Source organism: Chinchilla lanigera, unplaced genomic scaffold (assembly GCF_000276665.1).
Source record: "Chinchilla lanigera isolate Chin_1 unplaced genomic scaffold, ChiLan1.0 scaffold00166, whole genome shotgun sequence".
Taxonomy (NCBI): Eukaryota; Metazoa; Chordata; class Mammalia; order Rodentia; family Chinchillidae; genus Chinchilla; species Chinchilla lanigera.
Genome location: NW_004955567.1, coordinates 1251305 through 1264654, shown reverse-complemented (window position 1 = coordinate 1264654; position 13350 = coordinate 1251305). Strand labels below are relative to the sequence as shown.

Genomic DNA, 13350 nt, shown 5'->3' with positions numbered 1-13350 from the left:
CTACAAAGTGAAATCCTCCCTCAAAAAAACGAACAAAAAACCCCACAAATTTTTAAAACCTATAGCTATAAAGTAGATTAGTAGATAACTGAATTAAAACATGTCAATTAAGCAATAACACAATGTATGGCAAGCAATTAAAGATAGACTGTATGTGCTTGAAGTGAACTTAGGAGAGTAGCATGTCTTCTGTAACCTCACAGCAAGCACACAGTAAAAATCTACAAAACACTTGGGAGAGGGAAGAGGTAGAGCCATGCTGGCATCTTGGAGAAACGCCGCATCAGTGTAAAATTTGACAAGGGGTTGGGATGGAGCTCAGTGATAGAGCATTTTCCTAGGATGCCTGTGGGCCTAAGTTCAATCCATAGCCTCCCTCCTTCCTCATTGCCCAGGTTTCCTTAACGCTCTATGCACTGTCCGGTGCGGTGGGCGTCTCTCCCTCCCCCACTCCTGCTCCTCATGCTTTCTCCAGTCAGGATCCAGCATGTTTCTGCTCTCATCCACCTGCAGCACGAACCTGCATCTTCCCCAGAGCATCTCCAGGCCTGGCGGGGGGACAGCCATGGTGAGGAAGACAGTGCTCTGCAGATGGACGGGCTGAGGGAGGGAGGAGACCCATGCGGTGGCTGTGAGAGGAAGGACCAGCCCAGGGTACCCGAGCCACAGCAGGGGTGGGCTGGTGCTGAGGAGGTGTGCAGGGTCCTGCGGCTGAGAGCTGGGATCTCAGGGGAGGAAGAAGGTCATGGAACCCAGCTGTGATTTCCCAGCAGGTACCCAGCCCAAACCCGAGCTCTCCGCTGAGCCAGGATCTGTGATACCATGGGGGACCGTGTGATCCTCTGGTGGGAGGGGATGCTGGGAGCCCAGGAATATGATCTGTGGAAGGAGGGAAGCCAAGCGCCCTGGAGAAGAGAAACATCACTGGAACTCAAAAACAGGGCCGTGTTCTCCATCCCATCCGTGGCAGAGCAGCATGCAGGGTGACATCGCTGTTACTACTGAACTCCTTTGGGCTGGTCACAGCCCAGTGACACCCTGGAGCTGGTGGTGACAGGTGAGAGGACACTCAGGGTCCCAGCCCCAGGCTCTGCCCTCGGGAAGGGGTCTGCTCTCAGGGTTGTCCCCCTCTCACAGCCCAGCCCAGGGACAGCATGGGAGGTGGGAGTCCATTTCACACGCTGCCTCCTTCTCTCCTAGGAGTCTCCAGCAAACCCAGCCTCTCAGCCCTGCCCAGCCCTGAGGTGACCTCAGGAGTGAACATGACCCTCCAGTGTGGCTCAAGGCTGGGATTTCATAGGTTCATTCTGACTAAGGAAGAAGGAGACAAGCTCTCCTGGTCCCTGGAATCACAAGACTCCAGTGGGCAGGTCCAGGCCCTGTTCTCTGTAGGCCCTGTGACTCCCAGGAAGAAGTGAACATTCAGGTGCTACGGCTATGACAGCAACAAACACCTGGTGTGGTCAGGATCCAGAGATGCCCTGGAGCTCCTGGTCTCAGGTGAGGAAGTCTTTTCCTTGACCCAATCATATCTGAGTCCTGAAGCAATTGACAGGGACCGTACTACAGAGGATCCTAGGAGGAGGTTGGGTCAGGACATCTACAGAGCAGGAAACCTCAGTATGACAGTCAGGGAGACCCGCAGGGCAGGGCAGGAAGGCAGGGGCATGGCAGGAACCAGCCCCTGAGCCCGGCATCCTTCATTTATGAGACTCCAAGAAGCATAGGGTTAGATCTCCTGGGGCCCAAAGAGTAACCCTCCATGGGGAGATGAGCCTCTCTGGATACTTACCAGAATTTTGGGGCCACTGCCTGAGAGCACTATTGGTTTATTTACGGGCCATTGTAGTTCCAACTTAAAATGCATAACTGTAATGCCTGAGATAATTGATCCTGATTATGAAAGAATTCAAATTCTATGGATACTGGGTTTTTAAACCAGGTGATTATTTTGTTCAGTTAAAATTACTCTCAGCAACAAAACTTTCTTTGATATGCTTTAGGAAACAACAAAGAAAAAAGGGAAACTTCACAAGTACGTCTAAGAGGGGAATTTATTTCACTCAGGAATTGACAGAAGAAAGACATTTGTGTACTATTAAGGTAGGATGAAAATACGTTCAGGGGTTAATTGACACTGGTGCTGGGTCCATGATAGCTAAAGAACAATGGCCCTGTACTTGGCCTGTTAGGATGGCTACACCCTCATTGATGGGTTTTGGGTCACCTGAGCAAGTGTAGCAAAATGCAACTCCTTTATCTTATCTAGAGTCAGAAAAATGGTTAGAACTTCCCAGCCTTACACAGCTCCCACTCTGGTAAACCTATGAGGGAGGGATCTGTTAAAAGAATAGAAAATTGTGTTACTTAATGAACCTGCTTCTGTGGCAGGGCAAATGATGAGTAAAATGGGCTTTCAATCAGGCACAGGCTTGAGAAAAAATCTACAAGGAAAACCCCTAGCCCTTGGCAGTTGCTCCGAAATGAACTGCATGGGAATAGAACCAATGGCCTGTACTTTCTAGTACATTGGTGCTTCTCCCATCAAAACAGCTGTCACCTCAGTGGATAACAGACACCCCTGTCTAGGTGGATTAATTACCCCTGAACAAAGAGAAGCTACTCCATCTATATGACCTGATACAGAAACAAATTCAGTTGAGAAATTTAGAATCACCTCCCAGTCCTTGGGATACTCCCACGTTTGTTATCCCAAAGAAATTTGAGAAATAGAAGTTATTACAAGATTTAAGAATAGTAACACTTGGTTGCAGCTGATGAGGACTTTACAGGCTGGCCTCCCATCTCTTGCAGCCATCCCATGGGAATGGTCATATCATTATTGACCTTAAAGGTTGCTTTTTTACTATCTTGTTAAATACCCGGATGACCAGCGTTTTGCTTTGTCTGTACATAGCCTCAATTTTAAAGAACCTATGAGCATGTATCAATTGATGGTCTTACCTCAGGGAATGACAAAAAGCCCCGTTTTGTCTCACCATTTTGTGGCTCAAGCTTTAAAGACTGTCTCACAACAGTACTCACAGGCACACATCATTCCTTAAATCAACGATATACTTTAGTCAATGGGATCAAAATTTTTTTGGGCCAGAAAATAATTCTTTTATTCACACTTTTATTTATACATTTTTCTTTTTCAAATTTTTGATGGCATATTCTGTGGTTGTTTTCTTCATAGGAAATGTTTTTGTAATAAAATTTTCTCTAGGGAGAATACAAACACAGTTCAGTCTTTCTTCTGGCATGGTTGCTTGAAATTTGGATTTTTTTTATTTTAAAGAGAATAGTGAAAAAAAAAGAACAATAGCAAACTACCAACACCACAGACATAAACAAAATAATGCAAGAACATTAAGAATGATACTGGGTTTCAAAACAACACGCTAGAAATTAACAGTGGTTGTTATATTACATATTGTTATCTTCAGCGGAGTTGCTCAGATTACCAGGTGTAAGAAGGGGAGACTGATCAAACCATTAAAGAGATTAAAAAAGAAATTTAAAAAACACTAGAGACAATACAGAGTTTCACTAGACAAGATGGTAGGAATTCATCAATGGTTGTTATATTGTACATTGTTTATTTCAAATCAGTTGCTCAGATTACCAGATATAATTACACAAAATGGGTCAAAATATAAAAAAATTTAAGCATTAACTGTTCCTTTGAGTAAACCACCAGTTTACAGCAGGACAGCTATCCCAGCTATCCTTCTATATACACATATTCCTAAACATTTAAAAATATTTTTAAAATAAGTATTTTGCTACTGTCTTTCTTCTTTCTTTCTCCCCAGTTGTTCCTTCCCTTGAGCAATTTCTTTCCCTTTCATATTATCTATTGTACCATTTGAGTTTTTTTACACTTTCAGTTTTGTACACTAGGGAGACAATGTGATATTTACACATGTGGATCCGATTTATTTCATTTATGAGTATGGCCTCTAGTTGCATCCATTTACCTGTAAAAGCTTTGAGTTTATCTTTTTTATACCTGAGTAATACTCCATTGTATACAATACCACATCTTTTTTATGCATTCCTCAGCAGATGGGCATTTGGGTTGTTTCCAAGATTTAGCTATAACAAATTGTGCTGCTATAAACATGGGTACACATATATCACTGGGGTATGGTGTTTTTAATTCTTCTGGGAAAATATCCATAAGGGGAATAGTGGGGTTAAGTGGGACCTCTAATCCTAGTTTTGTGGGGAATCTCCAGACTGATTTCCATAGTAGTTTCACAAATTTACACTCTGATTAGCAGTGGAGAAATGTTTCTTTTTCCCCATAGCATTTCAAGCATTTGTTATTGATTTATTATTGATTGACGATAGCCATTCTTTCTGGGGTGAGATGGAATTTCAGTGTTGTTTTAATTTGCATTTCTCAAATGACTAATGATGTTGAACATTTTTTCAGATGTTTATTTGCCATTTATATACCTTCATCAGAGAAGTGTGTGTTCATCTCAGATGTCCATTTTTGGACTGGGTGTTTCAGTTTGATTTTTTTTTAATTCTTCTATGTTCTAGATAGAAGTCCTTTGTCTGAAAGACAATTGGCTAAAATGTTTTCCCAATTCGTGGGTTTTCTTTTTATTCTGCTGGTGATTTCTTTTCACGTTCAAAAACATTTCAATAAGAGGAGATCACAGTTGTTGAATCTTTGAAGTATTTCCCATGCAGTTTTGTTTTTGTTCATGAACTCTCTGCCTACCCCAACATCTTCAAGATTTATACTTCCTTTTTCTACCAGTAAATTTAGTGTTTCTGTTTTAATATTGAGATCTTGGAACCAGCACCATTTATTTTTATTTTTATTTTTTATTTTTGGTTTTTCTCAAGTACCGGGAACCGAACTCATGACCTTGTACTTGCCAGGCAGGCACTTTTGCCACTGAGCTAAATCTCCAGCCCCCAGCACCATTTATTAAAGAGGTTATCTTTCTTCCAGTGAATATGTTTGGTCCCTTTGTCAAAAATAAGGTGGGTGAGTGTGTTTCTAGTTGTGTCTGAATCTTCTAGTCTGTTCCATTGATCTTCAGGTCTATTTTTTTGCCAGTACCATGCTGATTTTATCACAGTACTATAATTTCAAGTCAGGGATTTTGATGCCTCCTGCCTTTCCTTTGTTGTTCAGGAATGCTTTTGCTATTCTAGGCCTCTTCTGGTTCCAGATGAACTTCAGAAGTGCTTTCTCCAGATCTGTGAGGTATACTAATGGTATTTTAATTGGGATTGCATTGAACCTGTACAACAATTTTGGGAGTATGGCTGTTTTCACAGTGTTTTTTTTACTTCTTGCTATCCATGAGCAAGAAATATCTTTCCATTTTCTGAAACCCTCTTCGATCTCTTTTTTCAGAGTACTATAATTTTCACTGTATAGATCTTTTGCTTCTTTTGTTAGATTGATTACTAAGTATTTCATCTTTGTAGATGCTCTTGTGAAAAGTATGGTTTCCCTAATTTCCCTCTCAGTCTATTTGTTGTTTGTGTACAGGAATGCTATTAATTTTTGAGTGCTGACTTTGTATCCAGCTATGCTACTGAAATTGGTAATTAATTCCATAAGCCTTTGGATGGAGTGTTTGGGGTCTTCTGTGGAGAGTATCATGTCATCTGCAAATAAATATAATTTCATTTCTTTTCCTATCCTTCTTTATTTATTTCTCTCTCTTGTCTTATTGCTCTGGCTAATATTTCAGAACTATATTGAATAAGACTGGCAACAGTGTTCATCCTTGTGTTGCTTCTGATTTTAAAGTGAAAGCTTTCAGGTTTTGTCCATTTAGTACGATGTTGGCTGTTGGTTTGTCATAGATGGCTTTGATCAGGTTGAGGTAAAGGCCATCTATTCCTACTTTCTGTAGGGTTTTTCTCATGAATGAGTGCTGGACATTGTCAAAAGCTTTTTCTGCATCTATTCAGATGATTATGTAGTTTTGTCTTTGGCTCTGTTGATATGGTGTATTACATTGATTGATTTATGAATATTGAACCATCCCTGCATCCCTGGGATAAACTGTAGTTGGTCATGGTGTATTATCTTCTTGATGATTCATTGAATTCTGTTTGCCAGTATTGTATTGAGTATATTTGCATTGACCTGTTGTTCTCTTCTTTGGTTGGGTCTTTCTTTGGTTTTGGTATCAGTATCATACTTGCTTCCAGACATGAGTTAGGGAGTTTGAGGAGTGTTGGCATTAAATCTTGTCTGAATGTTTTGTAGAATTCAGCTGTGAATCCATCAGGACCTGGACTTTTCTTTGTTGGTAGGTTTTTAATCATGTTTTCAATTTCCTTAATTGATATTGGATTATTCGGGATTTTTATATCTTCTTGACTCAACTTTGGTAATTTGTACATGTCTAGGAATCTGCCAATTTTTCTGTGTTTTCCATCATATGGGAGTAAAGATTTTCAAAGTATTGATGATCTCTGAATTTCTATAGGATCTGTAAGGATTTCACCTTTTTCATTCCTTATTGCATGAATTTGAGTTTTTATTTCCTTTTTTGATAATGTTGGCTAGGGTTTATCAATTTTATTTATGCTTTCAAAGAATCACGTCTTTGATTCAGTAATTCTTTGTAGTGTTTTCTTAGTCTCCATTACATTAATTTCTCCTCTGATCTTTATAATTTCCTCCCTTTTGTGGGCTTTGGGCTTGACTTGTTCTTCCTTTTCTAAAAATTTGAGGAGCAGCATTAGGCTATGTATTTGTTCTCATCTGTTTTCCTGACATGTGAGTTTATCACTATAAACTTCCCTCTAAGGACTGCTTTCAATATATCCCACAGATTCTGGGAGTTGTGCTTACATTTTTTTTGGCTTATCTTTATCATATTGTTTGCATATTATTGGTTTCCTACTTTTAGTCCCTGTTTAATTGTTTGCTGTGCTAGTTGGTTCCTTTCTATCAGTGTTCTTGGAATTGTGGTCATTGTTATCTTTTTCTAGAATATCTTTTAGTGCTCTGTAGGGGTGGTTTGGCACTCATAAAGCTCTTCACTTGTTTTTTGTCACTGAAATATTTTATTTCTCCATTAAATTTGAAGGACAGTTTTGTAGGATACATCAATCTGGGTTGGAAATTGTTTTGTTTTGGGACCTGGAATACTTCATTCTAAGCTCTTCTTGATTTGATGGTTTGTGTTGAGAAATCTGCCATGATTCTGATGGGCTTTCCTTTATAGGTGATCTGTTTCTTTTCTCTAACAGCTTCTAATATTGTGTTCTTTGGGTGAATTTCAGGGATCTTGATTATTATTTGTCTGGGTGTAGTTTTATTTTTGTTATGTCTAGTTGGAGTTCTATATGCCTCATTTACTTGTATGTCAGATTCTTTTTCCATGCTTGGGAAATTTTGTGCTATTACTTCTTTTTTTTTTTTTTTTTTTTTTTTTTGGTTTTTCTCCGGTACCGGGAACCGAACTCACGACCTTGCACTTGCCAGGCAGGCGCTTTTGCCGCTGTTGTGCTATTACTTCTGCAAATATTCTTTTTATGTCATTTGTGTTTTATGTCATTTATGTCATCCTGATGTTTCGTTGACACCTATTAGTCTAATGTTGTTTCTCTTTGCACTGTCTTGCAGTTGTTGAATTGATATTTCCTGGTTCCTTGTTAGTTTTAAGAGATCTTTCTTTTTGCGATCGTTAGCTGCAATGCTGTCCTCAAGATTAATTTTCAAAGATTTTAAAGAAATCTTTACATAGTAAATTATACAGAGGACCGGTTAATCAGAGTTTAAAACTTTCACAGAGCATGGAAAAAGGGCTGGAATTGTACAAATAAGTAACAATACTGACCAAGGATAAAATGGAAATGAATGGCAGATCAAAAGCATAATCCTCTACTAAACTGCAATATTGATCAATATGTGCATGTGGCAGGGGAATGCTGCTTTAGAAGCAGAATCACATCTGGATCTCCCAAGGGCATGGAGGACATAGCAACATCTCCCTGTGGTTCCGGGGCAGCAGTGTGGGATGTGCAGTGTGCACACACTGGGATTGTTTGGCAGTGGGTTCGGGGTGGCCTTGGTTAGAGGTGTTGCACCTGGGCCTCATCTGAAAGTTTCCCTCACGCTGGCCCCCCACTGTGCTGTGGTGAGAAGGAGCTGGTCATGTTCCTGTGTGGGCAGCAAGCAGTGACCTTTGCAGAGTGTGACTTGGGGCCGTGACAATGACATTCTGTTTGTTTTCTAACTTTGCTCAGGTCCTGCATCCTGTCTTGCAGAAGAAACATCATGCCTCAAATCAGTCAGCCTCCTGTGTCTTGTAACTCCTGGAAGGGAAGGCAGCAGAGGGTCATGGTAGCAAAGCCTGTCCTGAACATATGGGGTCTACAGGATCCAGACTAGAGGGGGGACTCTTGGGAGGCTGAGTTCATGCACTGTTGGTACCCAGACTGATCATCCTAAGCCAACACCAAGACATGGCACAGTGATGGAGGGCAGAGCCCATATAGGCTTGGGTCATCTTCCATGTGATTGTCTCTCCAGGATGCTGCTGGGCCCAGATCTTCTTGCCATATGCTGTGTCCTCTCTGTCCCGGCTTGTCTCTCAAACACAAAGAGCTTCCCAGGTGGGAGGTATGGGGCAGGTGCAGGTGACATAGGAGTCTTTCTAGCACACATGCAAGGTGTCCCAGTACCTGAGGGTACCTGAAGGTATCATTCTGTTCAGGGAGCTAAAACAGCTCTGCCTTGTGTTAAGCCAATCTCCTTCAGAAGCCTGTGATGTTCAGAGTTTGGGGCCTCTGGGGTGAGCTGGAATCACCTCTGTGAGGAGTAATCCCCAGTACTGGCAACTAAGAGCCTCTGAAGACCCAGAGCTGCCTGCTGCTCTCCTGCCTGTCCACTGTGCAGAGCTAAAGGGCTTCCCTGCTGCAGAGTCTGAGAGGAGCCTCTGGAGAATTGTTATAAGTTCCATATTTAGATTCTATTGTTTGAATCTGGTACATTTCAGCCTATTCTCCCATTCATACAGTATTATTAATAAAGAAAATTTCCTGAGAAACTTGTTCAGGTTTGATAAGCACTGTAAGGGAATTGCTGTTCTGGGAGACCTGCCATGTCCATGCTGGGGCAACCTTCATGTTGACCAAACACCAGGCAGCTCTGAACACATGGAGGCTCTGGGATGGGAGAAAACCTTGCAGGAATATAAATAAAGAAGCCATTGATGGCCCTGAGGGGGACAGTGGCTCCACGTTCCCTCTCTAAGCCTGGTCCCCTGCTCTCCCACGTGGTCACGACAATCTTTCTACCAGCTTGGCTACACCCTGTTTTCCCTAGGAATGATGTGATTCTATGTGCTCAGCCATACTCAAAAAGGTGGGGCCCTCATCTCTGAGCTCCACCATGGATTTTTAAACCACAAGCTCACTGAGAACTGTATCTGACACCACAACCCAAAGAAGACCGAATGGTGGGTGGGACAGGAGCACTCTCAGCCCACAACCTACCTGCAGCTGTCAACACTCGTATGTTCCGTGATCCTACCTCCAAGGGTGCAGTGTTCAGCTCTTATCCATCCCCTTCCTCCTGTCATGACCCTGCAGCCAAAGACACAGGAGGTGAAAAAGATGTGAGCAACCAACCCTTCCCAGCAGGGTCCACTCCACTGCCCTGTGCTCAAAGGACTATGAGCCGAGCTGAGCATTGCCTAGAACTCAGCACCCACAAAGCACACATCGAGGCCAGGCTAAGCCAAGCTCTGGGCCCATGGAGCACCTCGGGGAAGACCTGAGCCTCTCCTGGGTAGGTTTCCTCCACAACAACATTTCTCCTTCTCGAGGTAGCACCAGCCAAATCTGCACAGGATGGGACCATGTTTAACATTCCGGAGTCCCTTGGCAATACCCAGACTCCTGTGACTCCGTTAGTGATATTAAACATGTGAGGGCGTGAGTCACACTTGAGTTCTCATTGCTGGCAGCTAAATATTCTGAAATCCTCCTGAAATAATCCCATAGTGCTTGATGCAGATGGCCAGCCCACTTTTTCTTAAAATTATGCAATAAAATGTAATGCAATGAAGTGCATTCTGTATCTGAGCTATCAAATAGGGCAGTGCTTAGTCGTGGATACCACTACATTAAAGTTAGAATAAAGGAATAAAAGCTAAAATTAAGCTCATCACTCCAATCTGCCAGAACTCTGGAGCTCACAGGCCACACAGGAGTGGAGGCTGCGATGTAGGAAAACAGGAATTCAGCCCTTTTTTTGCAGCAATTTCCCTCTTGCTCTAGGTCAATGGTGGGAATTCAGAAACACAGGTCCATTTTGACAAGGAGCCAGATCTCACACAAGAGAATCACAGGACATAATATTGACGTCGATGGTAAGAGGACTTTGTCTGCAGATGTCAGGTAACAAGCAGAATCCCTCCTGCCCTGTCTCATGACCTCCCGCCCTCCTGGAATTTGCTAGAACAGAGACTTTGCCCAAGCACCAATACTGTGAACCTGTTCTCCAGCCCAGCATCCGACGGACAGGGAGACTCGGCCACTATCTGCACACAGTATGTTCTGGAAGCAGTTTCTGCTGACCAGCCCAGGAAACCATTCATCCCTCTTCTTCCCTGAAATCAGTATCTGTGCAGAATAAGTCCTAGCCCACTGCTCTGAATTAGGGGTTCCCTAGCTGTTGGAATTAGCATGTGGTGTTCCTTCACATGGAATTCCTGTATTTCTGGGGCATCTCAGTGTAGACATGCAGTTTCACACAAGCACCTTTATCTCTCAGCCTCAACTAGGAGGTCTGTGGACCCCACAGTGTTGATGGCACACGGTGCACCATTCACTGTTCAGTACCTGATCTGCCTGGCCTCTCATGCCTGGAATAACAGTGCTCGAGGCCAAGGTGCTTCCCTTTCACTTCTCTGAGCCAGGTGTCCACCGAGGATCCTATCCACAGGAGGTTTCAGCAACATGTGCCTGGGGAACAATGCTGATGACCAACCCCCAACAGGAAGACTGTCCAAACCCCACAACCCTCATGTGACCCAGTCGCTCTCCATCTCCCTGGGGCAGTAGGGGCACGGCACTTCCTCTGCCGGTTGAGGTCGGGGCTGAGGGGCACACTGCTCAGTGGGCTGAGATGCTCCACAGACACCGAGGGCCTGGTGCATGCAGGACCCACCCACACTGCACGACACACATGGCCCGTGTTGCAGCAGGACGGGGTGAGGAGGTACAGACAGACGTCCACACCCTTTCTCTCCCTGGACAGTGCATGCAGCCAGGCCTGGTGCAGCTCACCTGGTGCTAAGAGGAAGCTGCACCAGCAACAAATCCTCTTAGATTTGTGTACAACACAACCTACCTTTCAGAGTTACAGACTGTGGGTTTTCTTTTTCAAGAGTGATTGACAATAAATTACGAATTGGGCCTAAAAAAAGCTTTCACATTTCTGTGCTCTATATTTCCACTGTGTGCTCAAGTGTGGCTGCAAAACTGTACGTGGGGAAAACATGTTAACCAATTTTCCACTGGTGGAAGTTCTGCAACTGTTCTCTTCCTCCCTATAAGCAAGATCTCCTGTCCCAAAAATACAGTGGTAAGAACTATTTGAGAAGGGAATTCTCTTCACAGTCTGTTTCAGTGTTCTCTGTAGGTTCTTTTCCCTGAGATTCCTAGCACGTCCTTTTGATCCTATTTAACTTTATTCTTAGAATTTCTGCAGTACTTTAAATTCCTGGGAGACATGAGATGTTTAAATTTTAGTTTGGCAAAAAGACAACAGCTCCCCCAAACTATTAAACAAGCTGCTTTCAACCCACTTCCCGAGACAGTCCTTGTTTCCATCTGAAGCCTCGTGAGCACAGCATTCACTGTGCATTTCTATCAGAGTTTGATATTCTAAGCTCTCACCAGAATCCCAGGTGAACTCCCCAGCAGCGCTCCAGGCTGCTCCTGCCCACTCCTCCCCACTTTTCCAAATTCCACTCCTAGACCAACTCCATGGCCTCTCCCAGTGGCGCCCATAGCTCATGTGACTGGGGGCTGTTCCTGATCCCTCCACCCAGTGAAGCCGCTCCCATTTCAGGTTCGCCTCCTGTTTCCCCGAGCTCTGCTCACACTGCTCTGGTCACAGGTCATACCTGTAAGGCCCTCTGGCGGCTCTGGACTCTGGAGATTCAGACTGGAACACAGGATCATCGGCCCACTGTGCCCCTGCACTTCCTGGAGTGAGGACACTGAGCCTCCTGTCAGCAGAGCAGTCACTAGGCACATCCCATGGCCACAGGAGGGCTTCACCTTCAAGAGCTCCTGCCAGCTCTAGGCGCTGTCCCGGTGAGCAGAGGCTCTTCCCACTCCGAGGACAGTGACCCTGCCTGTGCCACTCAGAGAAGCCTCACAACTGGGCGTTCTCTCAGTGCTGTTGCCTTTCACACTTCCTTCACATAGGATGTGCACACCACTGTCACCCAACACAGATGAGATCCTGATGGTAAAGCTCACACGGAAAGAAAAGATTGACATGTGAGGCTTGGCCCCCCACCCCTATTCACACAGGGCCGCACTCTCTTTATTCACAGCCCAGGCCCGGGGCAGTGAAGATCAGCAGGGCTCTTAGCTCACAGGACAGTGTGTGAACAGCTGTGGTGACTCACACTGCAGCAGGAGACAGCAGTTGAACTTTAGGTCCCTAGAAGGAAAACTATTAAAATGGGAAAGGGGAATCGGAGCACAGGAGGGAACGCACATTTATTTCAGCAGTTGGGTCAGTCAGTGTGCTGTTACTGTAGGGAAATACTGGAGACAGCCGTGTAGAAAGAGGAAACACTGATGCAGGCAGAGGTCCCTCCACTCCTGTTCCTGCACCACAGGCATTCAGAGGCTGGGTCTCCATGGAAGGTCTCCCTCTCAGAACGCAGCCATGTGCACCTGTAGACAGGGAGGTATCTCTGGAGTCTGGGAAAACCTTCCTAAGTAGACACTCAGTTAAAAATTACCCAGGAGTGACACTCCAGGGAGGCTCTCTGAAAATGAGTGTCCTGGTTGGAGTCCGGCTTCTGCAGTCATCAAGGACAGAGCCCAGGTCCTTCCTTTAATGACTGGGGCTCTAGCCATGTGGGAAGGTCTGGGACTAAGGGAGAGCTCAGACCTGGGCTGTGATTTTTCCAGGGAGCTCGGAACACTGAGCCTGTAGAAGCCAGAGCCCGGCCCAGGGAGGAGCCGTCTGTCCCCTTTGGGTGGGTCCGCAGAGGCGGGGACCCTGAGGCGGTGCTGCCTCTGACTTTCCACTTCCGTTCATCTGCGCGTCCTGCAGCGCTGAGGTCTCCTTTTTCAGAGCTGGAGCACTCAGAGTAG

General features: G+C 44.5%; 1 pseudogene; it reads left to right on the top strand.

The window, feature by feature from the left end:
• The first annotated feature begins 745 nt into the window (after nucleotides 1–745).
• On the top strand, nucleotides 746–13350 carry LOC106147478 (annotated as a pseudogene).